At 45.3% G+C, this 19987-nt stretch overlaps 1 protein-coding gene across 6 annotated transcripts in view; it reads right to left on the bottom strand.

Annotated features, from left to right (window-relative positions):
* Window positions 1–19987, bottom strand: part of C1GALT1 (core 1 synthase, glycoprotein-N-acetylgalactosamine 3-beta-galactosyltransferase 1) — an 86048-nt gene that overhangs the window by 39242 nt on the left and 26819 nt on the right. Inside the window, exon 1 of one of the 6 annotated variants that reach the window (XM_033194982.1) lies at window positions 14612–14844. The exons of the other annotated variants lie outside the window; for them this stretch is intronic. The gene's annotated coding sequence lies outside the window, so the exon portion shown is untranslated. Of the gene's footprint in view, window positions 1–14611; window positions 14845–19987 lie in introns of those variants that run through there. 6 annotated transcript variants of the gene reach the window in all.

The raw sequence follows: 19987 nt of genomic DNA, 5'->3' as shown, positions 1-19987 counted from the left end.
ACATTATATTTCGGTAAATAATACTAATACACGTTCCAAAATTGTATGGGATTTCTAAAATTCTAACGCCCAAGTATATGCTATCAATCACAATTAAGGGTAAAGTTACTGTAAACCACGGAAATAAATAAATTAATCAGTCATGTTTTTAACCATAGCTATCCTGAAAATTTTGTCATTTGCAGACAATTGTTGTCCTGCTTTGTTCCTTCTCAAAAGATAGTTTATAATCAAGCTATATTAAGGACATTAACAGGTGTTCTCAAATGCTGGTTTTTAATAGCTTTGAAGACTGTAACACTGAAATTGAGAAAGAAGATATGGGACTTCTAAAGAACTGATATGTTCACAAATATCAAGCAAAACAAGAGTTAACTAAGTGGACTGCACTCAAAAAGTTTAAGCAACTTTTTAACTTTTGCTAGTAATATTGTTGATCCTTGTTTTGTTTTTCAGAGTCAAGGAAACTTATTTTAAACTATGGCCTTTAATAATTAAGTAAGGTATACTACAATAACAAAATTTGGAGCAAGTTTGTAAGGTCCTCTGAGCTGGGTGCACCATGGTCAAGCCATCGTGACATTCCCCCGCCTTTGTGATAATGTACTTTGTGATATTCCCTGTCCTTATGAATGTACTTTGTTACATTCCTCCCTGCCCTTGTAACAATACACGCTCCGCCCTTGTGAATGTACTTTGTAACATTCCTTCCTGCCCTTGTGAATGTACTTTGTAACATCCTCCCCGCCCTTGAGAATGTACTTGGTAACATCCATCCCTTGCCCACAAAAAACTGCTCATGACTCCAACACCTATCCCAAAGAACCAATGCTAATATAAGAACCAAAGCTAATCCCACCATCCTTCACTGACTCCTTTCTCAGACTCAGCCCACTTGCACCCAAGTGAATAAACAGCCTTGCTGATCACACTAAGCCTGCTCAGGTGGTCTTTATACAGACATGAGTAACAATGTTCATTTTTCCCCACCTGGTTCCTCTTATTAGGAGACTACCTGTAAGTACTCTTAACTTATGGCAATATAGTTGTTTGCATTAGTGCAGTAAGAATCCATTTTTCTTTGTCAACAGGACACAGTCAGAAAAACTGGTTATTTTGCCAAGGCTTTGACTGAAAGGGTGTGTTTCCCTTTAAGGAATCAAGCTTGACATGCAGAGCCAATAAAAGCCCCTGGGAGAACTGGCATCATACCTTGTCTACACAGTCCCCGCACAGGGCTCCTAACCTGTGGTCAGTGAAGAATGTCACTTTCTAACAGGTCTGGAAGCTCCAAGGTTCTTGGGACCTCAAGAAGAGAGGATCACCCAACTTACAGGTAATTTGAGGATACAAACCCATGGCTGGGCTCGGTTTTAAAGGTCTTACCTAACATTCCTTGTGGAACAGAGTTTCATCAAAGCCAATCCGAAATATCTATGTAGAAAAACTATTCTTGCTAACACTTCATGCAAATAATCAGGCCAAGTATAAGAATAAAGTTCATTCACAATTAGTTTTTACCAAAAATGAGAACTGGAGAGAAAAATTATGTCCCAAAGCTTATCAAACATTTGTCATTAAATCCTAGTCTCATTAATTGTTTTTAAGCTTTTTGCCCACGTTTTAAACTAATCCTGCTTATTCCTGTGACTCAAGTGGTAATCTTCTGCAGCTCAGAAGAAAAAAAAAGGGACGGGTAATGTAAAAATCCGTATCAATATACTAGTTCTGGGCAATTATCTTGCAAATTCTGCCAGGTAATGAAAGTAAGTAGGGTACCCATAACCCGGAGGTTTCTTTGCTCAGGAAAATAAAACTAAAGCTTCATAGACCACCAAAGGGAAATTACCTTGGCAAGTACAATTTCAGATGGAAATTATCTACTACACCACACTTGTGGGAAGTGGTATACTCACTTTACTGTTTGCAATAGGAATACACACAGTAGCACCTTCTAACTGAAATATTGGACACAGTTTCCATTTCTGTTGTATTTTGCTTAATTATTATCCTTATAGCAGGAATAATAGTTACTGACAAGGAAGCATGAAAATTTTACTATCACTGAATCTGCTAGCACTTTTTATTGGGTTTAGGGATGATTAACACCTCTAATAAAGTAGAGAAAAATCTACAGGTACGTAAAGATCAAATCAAAATTATTGACAGGCTCAGGGAAAACACCATATTCAGCCCCATGTGGCTGCCTTCTTTAATAAATTCCAGTCTTCTTTATGAAATTAGTTAACTCCTTTATTAAGCCCTCTCTTTTTATACGTCTTGTACTGATATTTGGGTCCTGTATACTCAACACTGTAACTCAAATTGTTTCTTCTCACCTAGAAGCAATCAAACTGCAAATGGTGTTGCAAACTGAACCACACATGGACATGCCATTCTTCTGAGGATCCTTAGATCAACCCCAGGGGGAGCCCAAGTTGCTGTTCCCCATTTGATGCCCCTTTTCAGCAGGAGTAGCCAAAGGAGTTGTTGCCCAAAACCCTCTAACAGCAGTTAGTATGGCATTCTCCACAGGGAGGAATGTTGTAGGAGTTATTAAGAAATTATTTTAGGCAGAGAGGAAAAGGGGTCCTTGGAAAGTTTTCATTTTTTAAAGCATCTCTGGAAAAGTTTCTTGTAAAACAAGGGCTCTTAGAGCCAGGCCAGCGAACACTGTGATTCCCACAGCCTTCTTGCCTTTGCCCTACATGTTCCTGGAAACATGGCCACCCCCACATATCCCCACGTGGGTGGATCATGGCGCCATGCATTTGCATACTAAAAGACTAGGGTGGGAGGGCCAGATTCTTCATGAGCTACGTGCCTAGTCAAACCAATCCCCAGAGCCCTATGCAAATTGAACACCACCTCCTCCAGCCTCTGCATATATACCTGGCTGGTGTCTACCACACTTGGGGTTCCCTTCTCTTGGCTTTGGAGCCTCCCTCCCTCTATCTCTATATGGGGGAGCTTCTGCCTTCTGCCTTCTCCCTTCTTTCCGGCCTGTTAAACTCTCCACTCCTTAAAACCAAACAAAAAGAAAAAAAAAAGGATTTACCCACCATGAAATTATGTATGGTCTCATCATTTGAAGCTTTAAATACACTTCAATAATACAAAGCCATAAACTGGACATGCAACATGAGCTATACAGATGCTTCGCAATCAAGTTAAAATCAAGTTGCACAAGTCTCAAGTTGAAATTCTATTTTTTAAAACAGCCCCACAATTTCAGGTTCAGAAAACAAAAAGTCAGAACAACTTTTTGTTACTGTTCCAAGAGTCACAAATATTTTTTGCATCTTCAATAGGTTCTGCCAGGCCTCTGAGCCCATGCTAAGCCATCATATCCCTGTGACCTGAACGTATACATCCAGATGGCCTGAGGTAACTGAAGAATCACAAGAGAAGTGAAAATGGCCTGTTCCTGCCTTAATTGATGACATTACCTGTGAAATTTCTTCTGGCTCAAAAGCTCCCCAACTAAACACCTTGTATCCCCTGCCCCTGCCCACCAGAGAACAACTCCCTTTGACTGTAATTTTCTACTACCTACCCAAATCCTATAAAATGGCCCCAACCCCTATCTCCCTTAGCTGACTCTTTTCAGACTTAGCCCACCTGCACCCAGGTGAAATAAAAAGTTGTATAGGTCACACAAACCCTATTTGGTGGTCTCTTCACACAGACGCAAGTGAAATTTGGTGTCATGACTCGGATTGCAGGACCTCCCTTGGGAGATCAATCCCCTGTCCTCCTGCTCTTTGCTCTGTGAGAAAGATCCACCTACAATCTCAGGTCCTCAAACCAACCAGCCCAAGGAACATCTCACCAATTTTAAATCGGGTAAGCGGCCTCTCTTTACTCCTTTCTCCAACCTCTCTCACTATCTCTCAACCTCTTTCTCCCTTCAATCTTGGCATCATCCTTCAGTCTCTTCCCTTCTCTTAATTTCAGTTCCTTGCCTTTTCTGATAGAAACAGAGAAGACGCGTTTTATCTGTGAACCCAAAACTCCGGCGCCAGTCATGGACTCTGGAAGACAGTCTTCCCTTGGTGTTTTATCACTGCATGGATGCCTGCTTGATTATTCACCCATGTTTCAGAGGTGTCTGATCACCACGGGGACGCCTGCCTTGATCCTTCACGCTTAGCAGCAAGCATCGCTTTTCTAGGGGCAAGCACCCCCCCCACCCCTTCTCTCCATGTCTCTGCCCCTCTTCTACTTTCCTGGGGGCAAGCACCTCCCACCCCTTTTCCACTTTCCTGGGGGGCAAGCACCTCCAACCCCTTCTCCACTTTCCTGGGGGGCAAGCACACCCCATCCCTTCTCTCCTAGTCTCTACCCTCTCTTTTCTCTCTACTTTCCTGGGGGGCAAGCACCCCCCACCCCTTTTCCACTTTCCTGGGGGGCAAGCAGCTCCCACCCCTTCTCCACTTTCCTGGGGGACAAGCACCTCCCACCCCTTCTCCACTTTCCTGGGGGGCAAGCACCCCCCACCCCTTCTCTCCGTGTCTCTCTCTACCTTCTCTTTTCTCGGGACTTGCCTCCTCCACTATAGGCAACCTTCCACCTTCCACTCCTCCTTCTCCCTTAGCCTGTGTTTTCAATAACTTAAAACTTCTTCAACTCACACCTGACCTAAAACCTAAACTCCTTATTTTCTTCTGCAATGCTGCTTAACCCCAATACAAACTCGACAATGGTTCAAAACAGCCAGAAAATGGCACTTTTGATTTTTCCGTCCTACAAGATCTAGGTAATTCTTGTCGTAAAATGGGCAAATGATCTGAGATGCCTGACGTCCAGACATTCTTTAATATATTGGTCCCTCCCTAGTCTCTGTTCCCAATACAACTCGTCCCAAATCTTTCTTTCCTTCCCACCTGTCCCCTCAGTTCCAACCCCAAGCGTCGCTGAGTCTTTCCAATCTTCCGTTTCTATGGACCCATCTGACCTCTCCTATCCTCCCCAGGCTGCTCCTCACCAGGCTGAGCCAGGTCCCAATTCTTCCTCAGCCTCCGCTCCTCCACCCTATAATTCTTTTATCACCTCCCCTCCTCATAACCCGTCTGGCTTACAGTTTCTAGCCCTCCCCCACCTGCCCAACAATTTCCTCTTAAAGAGGTGGCTGGAGCTAAAGGCATAGTCAAGGTTAACACTCCTTTTTCTTTATCCGACCTCTCCCAAATCAGTTGGTGTTTAGGCTCTTTTTCATCATATATGAAAAACAACATGGCCCATTTGGCAGCAACCCTGAGATGCTTTACAGCCCTAGACCCTGAAAGGTCAGAAGGCTGTCTTATTCTCAATACGCATTTTATTTTATTACCCAGTCCACTCCCGACATTAACTAAAGCTCCGAAAATTAAATTCTGGCCCTCAAACCCCACAACAGGACTTAATTAATCTCACCTTCAAGGTGTACAATAATAAAGAAAAGTTACAATTACTTGCCTCTGCTGTGAGACAAAACCCAGCCACACCTCCAGCACACAAGAACTTCCAAATGCCTAAGCTGCACATGCCTAAGTCGCAGCAGTCAAGCATTCCTACAGAACTTCCTCCACCAGTATCTTGCTTCAAGTGCCAGAAATCTGGCCACTGGGCCAAGGAATGCCTGCAGCCCGGGATTCCCCCCAAGCCGTGTCCCATCTGTGCAGGGACCCACTGGAAATCAGACTGCCCAGCTTGCCTGGCAGCCACTCCTGGAGCCCCTAAAGCTCTAGCCCAAGGCTCTCTGACTCCTTCCCAGATCTGCTCGGCTTAGAGGCTGAAGCCTGACGCTGCCCGATCACCTTGGAAGCCCCCTGGACCATCATGGATGCCAAGTTCTGGGTAACTCTCACAGTGGAGGGTTAGATCTATCCCATGTTTAATCAACATGGAGGCTACTCACTCCACATTACCTTCTTTTCAAGGGCCTGTATCCCTTGCCTCCATAACTGTTGTGGGTATTGACGGCCAGGCTTCTAAACCTCTTAAAACTCCCCAAGTCTGGTGCCAACTCGGACAATATTCTTTTATGCACTCCTTTTTAGTTATCCCCACCTACCCAGTTCCTTTGTTAGGCCGAGACATTTTAACTAAATTATCTGCTTCCCTGACTAATCCTAGGCTACAGTCACACCCAATTGCCGCCCCTTTTGCCCAACTCAAAGCCTTCTTCACATCCTCCCCTTGTATCTCCCCACCTTAATACACAAGTATAGGACACCTCTACTCTATCCTTGGTGACTGATCATGCACCCCTTACCATCCCATTAAAACTTAATCACCCTTACCCCGCTCAACACCAATATCCCATCCCACAGCACACTTCGAAAGAATTAAACCCTGTTATCACTTGCCTTTTACAGCATGGCCTTTTAAAGCCTATAAACGCTTTTTACAATTCCCCCATTTTACTGTCCAAAAACCGGACAAGCCGTACAAGTTAGTTCAGGATCTGCGCCTTATCAACCAAATTGTCTTGCCTATCCACCCTGTGATGCCAAACCCATATATGCTACTGTCCTCAATACCTCCCTCCACAACCCATTATTCTGTTCTGGATCTCAAACATGCTTTACTATTGCATTGCACCCTTCATTCCAGCCTCTCTTTGCTTTCACTTAGACTGACCCTGACAACCATCAGGCTCAGCAAATTACCTGGGCTGTACTGCTGCAAGGCTTCACAGACAGCCCCTATTACTTCAGTCAAGCCCAAACTTCTTCGTCATCTGTTACCTATCTCGGCATAATTCTCATGAAAACACATGTGCTCTCCCTGCTGATTGTGTCTGGCTAATCTCCCAAAACCCCAGTCACTTCTACAAAACATCTCCTTTCCTTCCTAGGCCTGGCTAGGTCCTTCCACCTTTGGATACCTAGTTTTACCATCCTGACTAAGCCATTATATTAAACTAAGAAAAGCAAACTTAGCTGACCCCACAGATCCTAAATCCTTTCGCCACTCCTCTCCATTCCTTAAAAACAGCACTAGAAGCTGCTCCCACACTAGCTCTCCCTAACTCATCCCAACCCTTTTTCATCACACACAGCCAAACTGCAGGGCTGTGCAATCAGAATTCTTACACAAGAGCCAGGACAGCATCCTGTAGGCTTTTCATCCAAACAACTTGACCTTACTGTTTTAGCCTAGCCCTTATGTCTGCGTGTGGCAGCTGCCACTGCCTTAATACTTTTAGAGGCCCTCAAAATCACAAACTATGCTCAACTCACTACAGTTCTCATAACTTCCAAAATCTATTTTCTTCCTCACACCTGACGCATACACTTTCTGCCCCCCTCCACTACCTCTCAGCAAGCTGAACTCATTGCCTTAACTTGGGCCCTCACGCTCTCAAAGGGACTACGCATCAATATTTATACTAACTCTAAATATGCCTTCCATATCCTGCACCTGCTGTTAAATGGGCAAAAAGAGGTTTCCTCACTACACAAGGGTCCTCCACCATTAATTCCTCTTTAATAAAAGATCTTCTCAAGGCCGCTTTACTTCCAAAGGTAGCAGAAGTCATTCACTGCAAGGGCCGTCAAAAGGAGTTAGATCCCATCACTCAGCACAACGCTTATGCTGATAAGGTAGCTAAAAAAGCAGTCATCAAAAGGCATCAGATCCCATCGCTCAGGACAATGTTTATGCTGACAAGGTAGCTAAAAAAGCAGATAGCCTTCCAACTTCTATCCCTCACGGCAGTTTTTCTCCTCATCTGGTCACTCCCACCTACTGCCCCACTGAAACTTCCACCTATCAATCTCTTCCCACACAAGGCAAATGGTTCTTCTACCAAGAAAAGTATCACCTTGCAGCCTCACAGACCCATTCTATTCTGTCATTTCATAACCTCTTCCATGTAGGTTACAAGCCACTAGCCCGCCTCTTAGAACCTCTCATTTCCTTTACATCATGGAAACCTATCCTCAGGGAAATCACTTTTCAGTGTTCCATCTGCTATTCTACTCCTCAGGGACTATTCAGGCCCCCTCCCTTCCCTACACATCAAGCTCAGGGATTTGCCCCTGCCCAGGACTGGCAAATTGACTTTACTCACATGCCCCAAGTCAGGAAACTAAAATACCCCTTGGTCTGGGTAGACACTTTCACCAGATGGGTAGATGACTTTCCCACAGGGTCTGAGAAGGCCATCGCAGTCATTTCTTCCCTTCTGTCAGACATAATTCCTTGGTTTGGCCTTCCCACCTCTATACAGTCTGATAATGGACCGGCCTTTACTAGTCAAATCACCCAAGCAGTTTCTCGGGCTCTTGGTATTCAGTGAAATCTTCATACCCCTTACCATCCTCAATCTTCGGGAAAGGGAGAATGGACTAATGGTCTTTTAAAGACACATCTCACCAAGCTCAGCCTCCAACTAAATAAAAATGACTCTGTCAAGAATAGAGCCCAAAACCTCACCAACCAAACAAGCAATTACACTAAACTGCCTTGGACACTCTCTAATTGGATGTCCTGGGTCCTCTCAATTCTTAGTCCTTTAATAACTGTTTTTCTCCTTCTCTTATTCGGACCTTGTCTCTTCCGTTTAGTTTCTCAATTCATACAAAACCACACCCAGGCCATCACCAATCATTCTATATGACAAATGCGCCTAACAACCCCATAATATCGCCCCTTACCACAAAATCCTTCTTCAACTTGACCTCTCCCACTCTAAGTTCCCAGGTCGCCCCTAATCCCACTTGAAACAGACCTGAAAAACATCGCCCATTATCTCTCCATACCACCCCCCAAAATTTTTGCCACCCCAACACTTTACCACTATTTCATTTTATTTTTCTTATTAATATAAGAAGACAGGAATGTCAGGCCTCTGAGCCCAAGCTAAGCCATCATATCCCCCATGACCTGCACATATACATCCAGAAGGCCTGAAGTATCTAAAGAATCACAGAAAAAGTGAAAATGGCCTGTTCCTGCCTTAACTGATGACACTACCTTGTGAAATTACTTCTCCTGGCTCATCCTGGCTCAAAAGCTCCCCCACTGGGCACCTTCTGTCCCCTGCCCCTGCCCACCAGAGAACTCTCTCTGACTGTAATTCTCCACTACCTACCCAAATCCTATAAAACGACCCCACCCCATCTCCCTTCACTGACTCTCTTTTCCCACTCAGCCTGCTTGCACCCAGGTGAAATAAAAAGCTTTATTGCTCACACAAATCCTGTTTGGTGATCTCTTCACACGGACATGAGAGAAAGGTTCTACAATACCCAAGGTTGGGAGAAAATTATACTACTTTATCACACTGAAAACTTTCTAGGAACATCTAATATTCTTTCTCCATGAATCTCCCATCTGCCTTTCCCAGGAGTAGGCTGACCCTTATTCATTACAAGTTTCAGAAGGCTATAAGACATACTGGAAGCAGATTATTCTTGAAGAGCTTGTTCTTTCTGTATCATGCTCCTATTTCTATACTTACATGCACAAAGTATCCATTTAAGACAAGAGTGCAGATTATCAACACTACTTAATACTGAAAGCACTAGCCAATCCAACTGAAGATAAAAGTACAAATATTTCAGAAGAGGTGGGAAAGTCATCATTAACTGTCAACATACTATGGCCATCTTTGGAAAGAAAACTAAAATGCTGTCCAAAAAAAACCAGTAAATTCACTTAAGGCTGCCATTTACAAAATGTGTGAAGTCAATCACTTTTCAATATACAGATAATAAGAAACTTATAATGGAAGGTCACATTTCAATAGCAAACAAAAAAGCTGTAAGTAACAAAGAATAACAAAACTAGAAATGTATAGGCTCTACATAAAGAAAACTATAATTCCATAAAGGATCTAAAATAAAACTTGAGTACATGGAAAGACAAGATATGTTGTGAGATATGAAGAATCCATGATTAAGTTAGAAGATTCTTGGAAGACAGTAGAGTAGAAAGCACCAAGAATAAGTCTGTATACCCAGAGAACACTTATGCTGGTAGAATCTATCTCATACAACTATTTTGAAGCTCTCAAAGTATACTGAAAAACAACTTCAAGAAAAAGTCCTGGACAGTAAGGTAAATTGTGGCTGATTTCAGTCAATTTCAGTTATTTGCTCAGCAGCAGCTACCCATCCCACCCCACTCTCACTCCCACAGGCAGGCAACTGTGCAGGTGTTTGTGGAGCGGCTTATACGTAGCTGTGGGAGTTGGAGTGGGCAATAAGGACCCCGTCCTCCAAATATCAGGAATGGGTGTTCTGACTGTTGACTGCTACTTCTGATCATGAAGATACAGATGCAGGGGCTAGCAGCCATTGTGGCTGTACCTCCATCCACTGATGCAAGTCCCTCCCCCTCTAGCTGAGGTAACTTCCAGGGGACTTAAAGGCTGGTGCTTTCCCCAACCCTCTTCACTTTTGTCCTTCTCCTTTTTTGTGGAGCCAGACATTAAGGACTGAGGCATTCAAAAGCAACTGCATATATAAGGGAAAACAGAAATTCACTATAGTAGTCCAGCTTTATCCACAGGGAATATGCTCCCAGAACCACAGTGGATGCCTGATTGGATGCCTGAAACCGCATATAGTACTGAACCTTACACATACTGTTTTTTCCTAAATATACACAACTATGAGAAAGTCTAATTTGTAAGTTAGGCACAATAAGATATTAACAAATAAAAAAATTATGACAATATGCCAGCATCACTATTCTTGTGCTGTGGCATCATTACGTAAAATAAAGGTTAACTTTATTGAACCTTTGTTTTAACTTTATTGAACTGAACACAAGCACTGCAGTACCACAAGAGTCAATCCAATAATCAACACAGCTGCTAAATGACTATCAGGTGAGTAACATATACAACGTGCATATGATGGACAAAGGGATCATTCATGTCCCAAGCAGGTTGGAACAATATTTCATCATGCTACTCTAAACAGCACGTAATTTGAAACTTATGAACTATTTCTGAAGTTTTCCATTTAATATTTTTGGACCACTGTTGACCATAACTGAAACTTCAGAAAGTGAAACCAGGGATAAAGAGGGACTATTGTATTACATATCTAGCTTACGGCACAGGCACAGAAAAGACCTGAAAATACCTTAATTTTACAAAATCTCAGACTGATCTTTGGCAAAGAGACTGTAAAAATTTAATTAAAAAAAAAAAAAAGCAAACCCTGGGGAAGGGATACTACCTGATTTCCAGAATTACCACATTAAACTAAATTTAAGCATCCAGTTTTCAATAAAAAAGTCACAAGTTATACAAAGAAACAGAAAAATATGGCCCACTAAAAGAAAGAAAACTAACAAATTGTCCCTAAGAAAGACTTGATGGTAGATCTGTTAGACATCTGTTAAACAAAGACTATAAAACAACTTTCTGAAAATGCTCAAAGAACTAAAGGAAAATGTGGACCAAGTTAAGAAAATAATGTATGAACAAAATGGAAATATGAATAAAGACATGGAAAATCTGAGCCAGGCACAGTGGTGCACAACTACAGTCCCAGCTACTCAGGAAGCTGAGATGGGAGGACTGCTTGAGCCCAGGAGTTTTAGTCCAGCCCGGGCAACAGAGTGAGACCTCAAAAAAAAAAAAAATAATAATAATAATAATAAGCAAGAGAGTAAGAGAAACACAGAGAATGAAAACCTAACCAGATACACACAAAAAATTCTGAAGCTGAAAGGTACAATAAATGAAATTAAAAATCTACTAGTGAGACTGAAAGGCAGATCTGGACAGGAAGAAAAAAGGAATCAGTGAACTTGAAGAGAGAACAACTGAAATTACTGGGTCTTAGGAAAAGAAAGAAAAAAGACTAAAGAAATGTGAAGGTCCTAAGGGAGTTGTGACACCACCAACTAGGCCTACATACATACTGTCGTAGTCCCAAGTAAGGTGGAGAGAAAAAATGTTTGAAGAAACAATGGTTGAAAATCCCAGTTTTAATAAAAGACATGGTTACAAACATGTAAGAAGCTGAAAAAGACTCCAAGTAACATGACTTCAAAGAGACTCACAGCAAAACATTATAATGAAACCACCAAAAGGCAAACAGAAAATCCTGAAAGCTGAAAGAAAGAAGTAACTAATCACACATAAGCAGTCCTCAATAAAATTATCAGATTTCTCATCAGACACTTTGGAGGACAGAAAGCATTGGCCAATATATTTAAGATAAAAAAACAAACAAACAAACAAAAATGTCAACCGTGAATCCTACATCCAGAAAAACCGTCCTTTAAAAGAAAAGCTGAGACATTCTTTTTTTTTTTGAGATGGAGTTTCACTCTTATTGCCCAGGCTGGAGTGCAATGGTGTGATCTTGACTCAACGCAACCTCTGCCTCCTGGGTTCAAGTGATTCTCCTGCCTCAGCCTCCAGAGTAGCTGGGATTACAGGCATGCACCACCACACCCAGCTAATTGTTTTGTATTTTTAGTAGAGATGGGGTTTCTCCATGTTGGTCAGGCTAGTCTTGACTCCCGACCTCAGGTGATCTGCCTGCCTCAGCCTCTCAAGACATTCTTAAATAAAACATTCTCAAGTAAAAAGCTGAGTTTATTACCAAAAGACTTGCTCTGTAGAGCAAAATTCTACAGGTTGAAACAAAAGAATACTAGATAATAACTTGAGGCTATATGAAAAAATAAAAATTGCAGTGACAGTAAATACCTAGGCAATTATAAATGCTAGTATTATTGTAACTTTGGTTTATAATGCCACATTTTGTTTTCAACATAACTTGAGACTAGCACATTAAAAATTAGATTATATTTTTGAAACACAATGTATAAAGATATAATTCTGCAACATCAACAAGAAGTGGGGAAGGAATTGTAAAGAAGCATAATTTTTTTATGTTACTGAAATTAAGCTAGTATAAATATTGTAATGTTTAAATATTAAATGTAATCATCGTGGTAACCAAAGAAAATAGCTTATAGAATACATACAAAAAGAAATGAGACAGTAATGCAGGAAATGAAGGAGAAAATAGCTATAAAGCATATAGAAAAAAATGGCAAAACGACAGAAGTTCCTCCTTATGATTTTAAATATAAACGGTTAAACTCTAATCAAAAGGCAGAGATTGGCAGAATTGATAAATATCATCCAACTACATGCTGTCTACAAAAGACTCACTTTAGGCCCAAAGACACAAACAGGGTGAAAGTGAAGGCATGGAAAAAAAATATTCCATTCATACAAGAACCAAGAGAACAGAAGTGCCATACTAATATCAGACAAAATTGACTTTAAATCAAAAAAGGTTACAAAAGACAAGAAGGACATTATATATTAATAAAAGATTCAATACAGCAAAAGACATAACAATTATAGTTGACCCTTGAACAACATGGGTCTGAACTGTATAGGTCCATTTATATGTGCATCATCTTCTACCTCTGCCACCCAGGAGACATTAAGACCAATCCTTCCTTTCCTCAACCCAATGTGAAGATGACAAGAATGAAGACATTCATGATTATCTACTTCCACTTAATGAACTGTAAATAAATTTTCTCTCCTTTATAATTTTCTTAATAACACATTATTTTCTGTAGTTTATCATAAGAACACAGTATATAATACATACATAAAATGTGTTAACTGCTTACATTATCAATAAGACTTCCAACGGTAATCTATTAGTAAACTTTAGAAAAGTCCAAAGTTATAAACAGATTTCTGTGCGGGGGGATAGCATCCCTAACCCCTGCGTCATTCAGGGGTCCACTATATAAACATCTACATACCTAATAAAAGACCACTGAGATATATGAACCAAAGGTGAAAAAAATGAGAGGAGAAATAGTTCTATGACAATAGCTGAAGACTTCAGTACCCCACTCTCAATAATTAACAGAACCACACAGAAAGGAGAACCTGAACAACACAATAAACCAACTGGTCTAATAGACACAGACTGAACGTTCTGCCTAACAATAACAAAATACATATTGTTCTGAAGTACACATGGGATATTTCCCAGGATAGAACATGTTAGGCCACAAACAGTCTTAATAGATTTTTTTTAAAAAAAATATCATACAAAGTATCTTCTCTGAACACAATACAATGAAGTTAGAAATCAATAAAAGAAGGAAAATGGAAAATTCACAAACGTGTGGAAATCAAACAACCAATGGGGCGAAGAATAAATCACAAGGGTAATAAGAAAATACTTAGAGACAAACGAAAAACACAACATAAGAAAATTTATGGGACACAGATAAAGCAGTCTAAGAGAGAACTTTATAGTTATTAACACTTATATGAAACAAAAAGAAAGTTCTCAATTCAAGAACCTGTTAGGCAGGAACCCACACCCAACATCCGATATGGCACATCCTTTGTTAGGACTTTCCACCCTTCACTTCCTGCTAAGACTTTCAGCGCGCAAAGAAAGCACATGCCCACCAAAACCCCCCCGCTCTGCGCAAACTCCTGGACGCGTCATTCCTCAGAAATCGAAACTTAACTCAGGAAACCGAAACCTACAGATCCCGCCTCCTCGCCGTATAAAAGGCCCCTGATAACTGCCCCGCACGCGACTTCCTTGGCCCTCCTCCTAGAGGACCGCTGAACCTCACCCACCAGCCCAATAAAGGCTACCTCTGTTTTCATCTGCCTCGTGTCTTCTTGCTCGGCTCCCGATTACATCACATTGGTGCCGAAACCCGGGAGGAGACCCCTCCCCGAACCCCTGCTGGTTCGGGCAGGCTCTCCTCTCCCTGAGCCAGGACCTCCTCTCTGAGCCGGGAGCCCTTTCACCAAATCCAATACTTAATTCGATCACTGCTTGGTAAGTTTTCCCCCGTCCTGCAGGCTCCAGGAGTCCCTCCGCCGCTGCATCAGGGCTTCCCCCGTCCCTCACTTGTGAACTGGGCACCGGGGACTAGGAGACGTCCAACCTCCCCGGCCCGGAAGCCGCCATACCCCGTACTCCGCGTGGCAGTGGGAGGACGCTCCCGTTGACTCCGGACTGCCCGCCTCAGGATCATGGGGGCTGCCCAGTCCAAACTGTTTGGACAAACGGAGGCAAGATGGCGCAGTTCCGGGTTCTTCATTGTCAAGTTTCCCCGCGCCAGGGAAAGACACGGGTCGACTGCGCAGGCGCAACCCGACCTCCGACGAGAGGAACCGGAACCCACCTAGCCACGCCTACCACCCCGCCCCCGACCCGCCTATGTCCCGCCCACTGCCCTCCCACTCCCGGGCCCAGGACATAAAAGCCGCTCCCGGCGGGCGCGCAGTGCGAACTTCCTGGGCCCCTCCTCGTCTACGCGGGACCCGGGAACCTCGTCCGAGAACGCCGGAGCAAGCTTCCTTGGCCCCTCCTCCTGCGTGGGACCCAGGAACCTCGCCCGAGAACGCCCGAGCGACTTCGTCGGCCTCCACCGCCGGAGGCTGGTGAACCTCGCCCCTCCCTCACGTTTGATTTGTAAATAAAGGTTTTTTTGTCTTGCCTACTTGTCTTTTCTCTGGCATTTGCTCTGGGGGTCGCATTAAAGCCAATCACAAACCAGACCCAAAATCCCCTCTGGGGTGCCTCTTGGCTAATTTCCAGACGTTAGGTCTCAGCCAAGACCTAAAACGAAAGCGGCTTATTTTCTTCTGCACAGTGGCATGGCTGCAGTATAAATTAGATAACCAGTCTCGGTGGCCTGCAGAAGGCACTCTAGACTATAACATTCACAGACCTGACCAACTTCTGCAAGAGACTAGGCAAATGGTCCCGAGGTACCCTACGTTCAGGCTTTTTGGGACTTGCGCTCCTGCCCAGACCTCTGTGCCCACATGTTCGTTGGCCCAGGTCTTGCTCCCAAAATCCCTCAAGCAAGGAGAAGGACGATTCCTCCTCTTTCTCTGAGCCCCTGATACTCTTTCACTGGCCCCCCTTCGGTCCCTTGCTCAACCTCCCCCTTATTCTGACACGTTGTCATCTCCGTCCTCTTCAGCGCCACCCCTTCCCTCCACTCCTCCTGTGTCCCCACTAAACCTGACGGACCCTGTCTCTCCTACCTCCTCCTCCTCCTCGCCTGTCTCAGCCCATACCTGGTCCAGGACCGACCTCCTGTGCCCCTTGTGGGAAGTGGCAGGTGTCGAAGGAGTGGTCCGGCTACATGTGCCATTTTCGCTGGCAGACCTAAGATTGAAGAGCGTGTAGGCTCTCAGCCAACCCAACTCTGTATATCAAAAAGTTCAGATACCTGTGCCAGGCGTATGACCTCACCTGGCATGATCTCCTTTTCATTATGACCTCAACCCTGTCCCCTGAGGAACAGGAACGTATCCTAGCGGCAGCCAGGCAGCACGCTGACCAGGTTCATTTAACCAACCCCGCCATGCCAGTCGGTACTGAGATGGTGCCCTCAGCCGAGCCTGGCTGGGAGTACCAGGTTGGGCAGGCAGGACGCCGCCGCCGAGACATGATGGTCCAGTGCCTTCTTGCTGGCATGCAGGCAGCCTCCAATAAGTCGGTCAACTTTCATAAATTAAAGGAGGTAGGCCAAGGCTCAGATGAGAATCCGGCCGTCTTTCTTAACCGACTGACTGAGGGACTCATTCAGTACACCCACCTTGACCCAGCCTCCCTAGCAGAAGGAACTGTCTTGGCTACGTACTTTATTTCTCAGCCAGCTCCGGATACCCGGAAAAAATTTTAAAAGGTGGAGGACGGCCCTCAAACTTCCATCCAGGATTTAGTCAAACTGGCCTTCAAGGTCTACAACTCCAAGGAGGAAGCAGCTGAGGCACAGCAACAGGCCAGGCTAAAACAGAAGGTACAACTCCAAACCCAGGCCTTGGTAGCAGCCCTGAGGCTGGCTGGCTCCAGGAGCTCTCAGAGAGGAGGTACTCCCCAAGCGCCACCTGGTGCCTGCTTCAAGTGCGGCAACAAAGGTCACTGGGCCAAGCAGTGCCCCAACCCTAAGGAGCCAACTCGCCCCTGTCTGAGCTGCCAGCAGATGGGCCATTGGAAGTCAGACTGCCCCAACCTGAGGACGGTCGTTACGCCTCCACGTGACGACCCTCCTCCAGGTACTGGAGGCGTCTTCCAGCTCCTCGACACCGAGAAGATTGAAGACGCTCAGACTCGGGAACCCTCTTACTCTCGCCGAGCCCAGGGTATGCTCCAGGTAGCAGGTAAGTCCATATCCTTCCTTATGGACACGCGGGCTACCTACTCTGTTCTGCCTTCTTTCAGTGGCCCCAGCCATCCCTCTGCTGTCACAGTCATGGGAATTGATGGCACTCCCTCCACCTACCGCCAGACTCCTCCTCTGTCTTGCCACCTGGATGGCTCCCTCTTCTCGCACTCATTTCTTATCATTCCTTCGTGCCCAGTCCCCTTCTTAGGACAACACCTCCTCTCCAAGCTAGGGAACTCAGTTCACTTCCGGCCCAATCCCTCCCCGCACCTCGCGTTCTTCTTTCCCCTCCTCTCGCCTGATAAACCCCGCCAGGCTGACCTCCACTCCCATTTCCAGTCCCCATTAACCCTAAGGTGTGGGACACCTCCACCCCGATCATTGCCCAGCACCATACTCCAGTCTGCATCCGGCTGAAGGATCCCTCCAAGTTTCCCTCTAGACCCCAGTTCCCTATCTCCCTTGAACACCGACAGGGACTAAAACCCATCATCACGCGCCTGTTCCAGCAGCACATTCTAGTCCCTGCCAACTCACCATGCAATACTGTACAGAAAAGTATTACAATCCTGCCTGTACAGAAAAGCCCCGTGGCCTACCACCTCGTGCAGGATCTACGCCTCATCAATGAGGCAGTAGTCCTCACCTTTACCAGTTGTTCCTAACCCATATACACTTCTCTCACGCATTCCCCCTGGTATCACTCGTTTTACTGTCCTTGACCTAAAAAGATGCCTTCTTCGCCATTCCCCTACACACTGACTGTCGCTTTCTGTTTGCCTTTACGTGGGAAGATCCAGACACTCGTATTTCTTCCCAGCTGACTTGGACTGTTCTACTTCAAGGGTTCTGAGATAGCCCCCATTTTTTCGGACAGGCACTGACACAGGATGTTAGCCTCTGTCCCCTCACTCACAGCACACTATTGCAATATGTAGATGACTTATTGCTATGTAGTCCCTCCTGAGAGAGCTCACTTGCAGATACTGCTACACTTTTAAATTTTCTTGGCAACCGTGGTTATCAGGTTACCCCGGCCAAGGCTCAGCTTTGCATCCCTTCTGTCACCTACCTAGGCATACTCCTCACACCCACTACGAAAAGCCTCACGGTGGATAGAATAAGCCTCACTGAAACTCTTCAGCCTCCTCAGGATGCGGAAGAGATCGTGTCCTTCCTATGACTGGTAGAGTATTTCAGGCATTGGATTCCCAACTTCGGGGTACTAGCCAAGCCCCTCTACCAGGCTGCCAAGGGAGCGCGCACCAGACTGCTCTCCGACCCCTCATTGGTTGCCAACTCTTTCAAGAAGCTTCAGGACTGTCTCCTTTCTGTGCCCACTCTCTCTCCCCCAACCCGCTTTGGCCTTTTCATCTATTCACCGAGGAGCGTCAAAAGATAGCTACTGGCCTTCTAGCCCAGCCAGTTGGATCCACATACCAGGCTGTGGCCTACCTCTCCAAGCAGTTAGACCTGACGGTCCAGGGCTGGCAACCTTGTCTGCGGGCCCTGGCGGCTGCCACAGAACTTACCAAGGAGACCCTCAAGCTCACCCTAGGACATCCTCTTACTGTCCACTCTTCTCACCAACTGTCAGATCTCATCACACACAAGTGTCTCAGCCACCTCACCCCGTCCCGGCTTCAACAGTTCCACCTGCTATTCATTGAAAATCCTCACATCAACCTCACCTCACCCCCTCTAAACCCTGCTACCCTCTTGCCCACTCCAGGGTGCGATTCCACCGCCGTACATTCCTGCCCGGAGGTTCTCACCACCTTGCCGCCTGCCTGCCTCGGTCTTTCCGAACAGCCATTAGAACACCCAGACCGTACCCTGTTCGTGGATGGGAGTTCTGTCTTAACCCCCGATGGCCACTGGCAAGCAGCATATGCTGTCGTAACAGCAACCCAGACGGTCGAAACCAGGCCCTTGCCTTTAGGTACCACCTCCCAGAAGGCTGAACTCACTGCCCTTACTCGTGCCTTACTTCTCTCTGAAGGGCAGAGGGTTAATATCTACACAGACTCCAAATATGCCTACCTTATTGCACACACCCACTCCCTTCTCTGGCAAGAGCGTGGGTTCCTTACCACCAAAGGGATGCCAGTAGTCAATGGACCGCTTATAAAGAGGTTGCTTGATGCTCTCCAGGCCCCCAAGGAGGTAGCCATTATCCAGTGTAAAAGCCACCAGCATTCTAAGGACCCTGTGTCGCAGGGTAACAACCTAGCTGATTCCACCGCACAGGCCACCGCCCTCACTTCCTCCCCTACCCCAGTGCCTTTACTCTTTCCCCCACATATTCCCCCGACTACTATCCCCAGGAACTTAAAACCCTGATGGCCCATCCCAGTGCTACCCAGAGCGAGGATGGGGGGTGTTCATTGACAGCCGAGTAGCGCTCCCTCAGACTCAGGCAGTGCGTACATTGACCGACATACACCACTCTCTCCACATAGGGCCTAACGCTATGTATAACTTCCTGGAACCCATCCTTCACCTCCCCTCACTGTAGGCCCAAATTAGTAAGGTACATCAACAATGTGCCACCTATTCGGCTGCTATCCCCCAAGGTAGGCTCGGGCATCCAGGGCCCACTCATCAGCTAAGGGGCCACCAGCCAGGGGAAGATTGGCAACTTAATTTTACCCACATGCCCTGCCACAAAAAATTCCACTACCTGCTGACCCTGACTGACACCTTCTCAGTATGGATCGAGGCTTTCCCCACCACCTGGGAAACTGCAGAGGTCGCGGCAACCACTCTCCTAGAGCACATCATCCCCAGGTTTGGTCTCCCCGGAACCTTCCAATCGGACAATGGTCCGGCCTTCATT

Source organism: Trachypithecus francoisi, unplaced genomic scaffold, assembly GCF_009764315.1.
Source record: "Trachypithecus francoisi isolate TF-2019V2 unplaced genomic scaffold, Tfra_2.0 Lachesis_group4, whole genome shotgun sequence".
NCBI lineage: Eukaryota > Metazoa > Chordata > Mammalia > Primates > Cercopithecidae > Trachypithecus > Trachypithecus francoisi.
This window is presented reverse-complemented; position numbering and strand designations above follow the sequence as displayed.